Genomic DNA, 6,486 nt, shown 5'->3' with positions numbered 1-6,486 from the left:
TAAAAAACATACAAAGTTGCACACAAAAAAAATCTATGAGGCCGTGAAAGGTGAACCAATATAGCAAGGGACCACTGTATCTGTGTACTTCAGGTTTCAGGTAGGAGGCTGCATTAGTCGTTACTCATTTACCGTTAGTGCAAAAAAGATGACTGTTACAAGTACTCAGCTCAAACCTCGTAGGAATAGTACTGTACCTGTATCTGTTGTTTTAACTCGGGTTATTTTAATGGGTTTTAATGTATTATTTACTACAAATGATGTGTTGTTTGCCATCAGGATCTTCACGTTGAGGAAAAAATCACTCACTATGAGCCCATACCCTGCACACAAGAAGACTTTTAATACCACTACTCCCACTGGGTAAGTGCATGTCCTCCCTGTGATTACCCTGGCTCTTCATTCACCAGGAGGTTGTGGGTTCGTCTCCTGATCACTGACTGGAGTGTTACTGTCTCCTCCTCTCTCTTTAGGGCTTCTCCTTGCCGCCCGGTTGACTGCTTCTAATGGATCATCATATAACCAGAAACGGCAGTGACATCCTAACATATTAACAGATTTCTTAACTTCTTCTGCACTTTCTCTAATTGCCTTAAGCTGCTGGGATTTTCTGCACTTTAGAATAAGCTTTTAAAACTATGCATTGTTGATGTTAGCAGGGTGGAATGATCAAATGTATTTCAAATCATGTTCTCAGGGCAGCAAACGAGCAAAAAATACTTCCATAATAGACCAACTGTCAGACGACAAATCTGTTTTTCTACAAACCCGAAGCTCATTTTTAATCCTCGTCTTCCTGGCTCTGGTTGAAATGCTGCAGGGCTCATGCGGTTTAAAACAGCCCAAATACTGCACTGTAAAGTTAATGTTGTTAGCCCCTCAAAAACAGACCTGGAGTTGTTTTGTTTCATTCACAAATGTTTGAGTAACACTTTATTATCAGTCTGTTACATCTCCAAAGCTCAAAACGCTCTGTTCCAGCTTGTGATGTCATGAAGTGGTAGTTTTCAAGTTAACGGCTACCTTTTACCTTTTATTTAGTAGAGATTGGCAATTCCAAGGCTGATAGTCATGCGAATAATTTTAGTGAAGGTGCATGGAGTTTAAAAACACAGTGGAGCACGTCCGGTATTAACACATGATGACATCACTAGGTGGAACAGAGCGTTTTCTGGTTTGTGTGTTAAACGTGTGAATGAAACAAAACACAACTCCATTTATGTTTTAGATGAGGAAATAACATTATAACATAAAAAAAACAGCATAATATGATCTTTTTAAGAAACAAATGAGCCATGTTTACTGTGTCCCACCACATGTTTACGAAGTTATGCTGGGTGCTGTTACACTGTAGTTTCATCAATGTGTAATAATAATGAGCTATATAGTTACTACAGATTTTATGTTGTTTACAATAGAAATGGAAAGTTAAAACCATAATTGAACATTTTCTATGGAGATGAGTTAATGCCCTATTATGATATCGGTTTATTTGAGTGTACTTTCGTCTTAAAGTTTACATACTGGGGCTTAAATAGTTGGAAGACGAGATTATTTTCCCCTTAGTATCAGGCCTGTCACCATATACTGATTAAACTGGAACTTTCAATTTTGGGGCTCAGTATATCTTGGACACATTTTGTTTGCACCAGTGGGAGATTTGGGGCATTTTTGTTGTAGCACTGATCATTTTGCTTCATTCGGCTATGCATTTTCTGTGGTTAAGGCCTTTTAATCATGTGTTACTGGCATTATCCTGCTTTTTTGCAATTGTGTCAGTAGCTGTAAGTACTGTCAGTATTCTTGTTACTGTGATAAATCGTGTTAAATACTAAGGATGTAACAATAACTGAAATCTCAAAATGACACCTTGGGCCATCATGGATCAAAAATCTTTGTTTGCTGGTAACGATGAATTTCAGCAAATGGGGAACTACATAGACCATGATCCTTTGCCATTTCTTCTTGGAAGCACTGAGCAGAGCAGATTAAGCACCTTTAAATCTTTATGACAAAACCAAATTCTTGTCAAGGCTTTTAAAAGGAAAAAAGTAGCATATTTGTTCTTCCGTTAGCCTAGTATCGCAATAAACATTGTAGCAGGAGATTTTGATATTGTTACATCCATTTTGTTTACACTGCCAAACTTGCTGCCATTTTTGTATGGATTTTAATGGAAAGGTAAAAGCAGAAAAGAGCATCTTGAGAATTGAAGGGATTTTATTTATTTGTATCTAATGCTAATTTAAATGTGATATATTTCCTGTATGTTTCTTGTTTTATTGAAAGAAGCCTCTTTAGCATAAGGTACTATCAGGAAAAAAAAACTCGTAAAATGATTTTTTTAAAGAGGGGTATTATAACATGATAGAAAACTTTTTATTTATTTCGTAACATCATCATTCCATAATCAAAAACATGTCTGAAGTGAATTTAGATGTCATCCATGCATGTCTGAGTAATCCAGCCATTTCTCCCGGAATATTTGCACTCTCCTTACATGTCATGTTTTTGTATATTTATCCATAAATATACAAAAACATGACACAAAACTGTACACAGCAACTTGACAAACCTGATGTGATGTGCAGTAGCTTCAATAGTGGGATCCAGCTCATTGTGTCGTGACAGTGCTCTGAAGGGAGTGACTTAGCACAGAGAGCAAAGGGAGGGGAGACTCAGAGTGCCAAAAAAAGAAAGCAAAACTTATAAAACATGTTAATATTTTGTTTTTGGCAATGAAAAATAGGACTTCCACATATAGGCACATTTTAAACCTCCAGAAGCATTAACATCTGAACTTCAAACTAATCCAAGATTCCCAAGCGGAACATGTTTTTTAGAGGTTTAAAGTACAGGAACAGTTTTTAATGCACTTTTTGCTCTTTTCTGCTTAAACCAAATATGAGCTGAAAGTTTCATCTGACTTTAGTTGAAATATGAAGATTAATCCACCAGTACCTGTGGTGCTAAACCGGGACTGAAGCCTTAAAATTTCCAGCAATTAAGATTGATGGATGTTAAAATTGAACACGTCATTTTTTGTGCAGACCCCATGTAAACCCTAAAATAAGCTAATTAAATAATCATATGCTTCATTTGTCACAGTCTGTTAATATATTTAAACATAAATATTGCACTTTTAAATTTTAGATTTTTCTAAACGGAACCTAACCTCTCCACAGACCAGACCTGTAACTTGGCCTGGTGATTTTATTGCCAATGTGGAATATTCCATGCAAAGCTACAACATCGCCATGGAGACAATCAGGTGTTGTTCCGCGCACCAGAAAAGTTGTAGGGCAGTTTTAACCTTTAACAAATGAAGCTATTGGTGGATTGAAATAAACAGTGTTGAGATAAAATGTGTAGCAAGAGTGACACTTTCAGCTCGGAATGTTTTTATAGTATAACTTAGTTTTCCTATTTCTCACAAAATAAAACTATGTGAAAATAAAAAAAAACAAAAACATTAAATTTATGTTTTTGCCTCATTTTTCACAAGTTTATGTGTTCATACTTTACACAACTATTGCAATATTCCTTTGGGGACTAGCGCTAACTGGAGGCACTGCACTGTCTGAAGTTTTGTTATACTTTTAATCTGAGCTTTGTTTTACACAGTCTGACCATAAAGAAATGACTGGGACTACAACAGGTTAGTTGATTTGTGCTGTTAAACTAAGTCCCTCTCACATAACATTACAGTCACAAGCTAGCTAGCATTAGCCAACAGTTTTTTCATTTAGTCACTTTCATCTTTTTGTTGAAAATCAAACACCTAAACAGGACCATGAACGCTCAAATTGATCACAGGCTAAAAATGGGCTCTTCAAATCTATTTTATACTTTTTCAGACAGACAACTTTTTTGGCCGTTTTTGTTGTGTGCGTTCTGTCATGGTAACTGCTTTCAATCAATATTCTGCCATAGAGATGCATGTAGAACACCCCAGTTGAATGGACTTTAAACCATAAAATTAATATGACAAGTTTGTGGAGCTGATCCCAAACTAATAATGAGAAGGATCAACATTTGTGCATCATAAAACAGTAAATCTCCCACATTTACTGATCCCTGCCCTCCATCTGAAACATGAGACGTCATCGAATTTTACAACATGACTCAGCCTAAGGACTAAATACATTAGCCTGTGTCCATAGAACTACCAAGATGATGCGAACCATGTTTCCTAGTCATTCAGTCTCCATACTGGCTTTCAGTTAATTATATTACAGTGAGCGCTAAGGCTGTGCAATATGACACAGTATAAATTTCTTATTAAAAATGACTTAAAATAAAAACCTAAAAATCATGTGCTTAATTTTTTAATGTATTTATTTTAAAGGTATGTTTTGGTTTTTTTGCATTATTGTGGTGTGCTCTCCACAGAGCAGACCTGTAACTTGACTTGGTGAGAGAGATTTTAATGGTATTCTGTGGGTTACATAAGTATGAGTTATAAAGAGGAGCCATGCATTATGCAGTTTTAAAGCATAATGCGGAGTCATGTTCAGACTGCTGAAACTGCAAAACGCACAGCGCCAAGTTGTTTGATCTGCTGTTACTAAAGCAACAAACTGAAATATCTCACCTGTGAAGGTGAAAAGCCTCTTCACTAGTCCCTACATTCTAGACGGAGCGGCTGAGCATATGTTGCTATGGTGATGTCATGGTGATGGCCGCTGAGCAGTGATCTGGATCAGCGATTTAATCGTTGCCGGACTACTTGTGTGTATGCAGGATTAATGCACAGCAGTTAGTCACTAGAATTCTCACTGAGCGTGGTATAAAGTTTATATATTACACTGAAAACTAATACTACATAAGGGCAATATGACAACAAGATAATGGATTTGACCAGTTAGGATGTTCCATTCTCTTGTCTTATTTATTTTCAGGAAATTAATTTTAAGTCATTTTTAATAAGACTAAGACGGGATCAGTCAATTTTTTCAGGTGCTCAAAGTCACTCTACAATTTGGTGCATTCTTCATTCATTCCACACTGGTGTTAAAAATATTATTGTAGCCACAGCCAAAAAGCCTGATCTCATCTGATCTCAGAAGCCAAGCAGGACTGGGCCTGGTCCGTACTGGGATGGGAGACTCCTGGGACTGTCGGGTGCCACAATGGCACACCGGTGGCTCTAGTATGCACTGCAGTTGTGTTCTTAGGCAAGACACTTAAGCCACATTGCCTAGTATGAATGTGTCATGTGACTGTTCATGGTGGTGAGAGGGGCTATTGGTGCATATTAGTAGCGTCACTTACATCAGTCTGCCCTAGGGCAGCTGTCGCTACAATAGTATCTTACCACCATCGAGTGTGGAGTAAACGAAGAATGAATGAAATTATAAAAAGCCTTTGAGCATTTGGAAAAGCGCTGTATAAGACTAATGCATTATATTATTATGATTATTATTATCATGATTATTGCAGGGGCAGACAAACAGAAGTGAGGCTGCACAGCTGCTCTTCAAAGACCTGATGAAATGAAGCTTTCACACGGCTGCCCACCTGCTCTTTGGATAAAAGGTGAATGAGCTTTACAGTCTAAACATAGGAGAGACGGGGACTTTCCACTGACGTCCGCAGCACCACCATCATTTACCACTGGTGTAAATAATAATTATATTTTACTTGAGTCATGCTAAAACATTAGACATCTTTAGTTTAAAAAAGCTTTGAGACAATTTACAAAATATTTACAAATGTTTATTCTTTTTCCTTTTATTTAACAAAAAAACACAAAGCCTAAAACATACAAATGTGATTTCAGGATTTTATCTTGTACCAGATATTGTGAAGAGTTACAATATTTACTCTTAAACTAAGAATTCAGACAGTGGAGTTTCCCAGAGTCCTGTAATAAGACTGAACCAGGACTAAACCAGGACTAAACCAGGCCTAAACCAGGTCTAAACCAGGTCTAAATCAGGTCTAAATCAGGTCTAAACCAGGTCTAAACCAGGTCTAAACTACAGCAGAACAAGAATTAAATGGTTTCTAAACCACGACTAATCTAAGTCTACACACACCTGCAGTATTCTGGGTCAAAACTAGATTTAGAACAGCACTAAATGAGCACTAAACTAAACAAAAAAAAGATTGCCAAACACACAAGTAGGCCATTGTAAAAATGTACTCTATTTTATGACAAAACTGCAAAACCATCTGTTTTGCAGTTTTGTCATACCTTGGAAATGGAAAAACTTTCAATTGATATATACAGTATTTATATCTGCACATGCTACAGTAATCCAGAAACCAGGAAAATATATCTAAAATAGGACAGAACCAAGGCTAAAATCCAAATATAAACCAGGACTCAACCAGGTCTAAACCTGGTTTAAACCAAGTCTAAACACAGTTCCAAACCAGTTTTAACCCAGCATTAACATCGGTCCATACCCACTCTCAACCAGGTCTAAACCCAGTAAAAACCAGTTCTAACCCTGGTCTAGACGTGGTCTGAACCAGTTC

Source organism: Periophthalmus magnuspinnatus, chromosome 16 (assembly GCF_009829125.3).
Source record: "Periophthalmus magnuspinnatus isolate fPerMag1 chromosome 16, fPerMag1.2.pri, whole genome shotgun sequence".
NCBI lineage: Eukaryota > Metazoa > Chordata > Actinopteri > Gobiiformes > Gobiidae > Periophthalmus > Periophthalmus magnuspinnatus.
The sequence above is the reverse complement of the archived record's forward strand: the minus strand, read 5'-3'. Positions refer to the sequence as shown.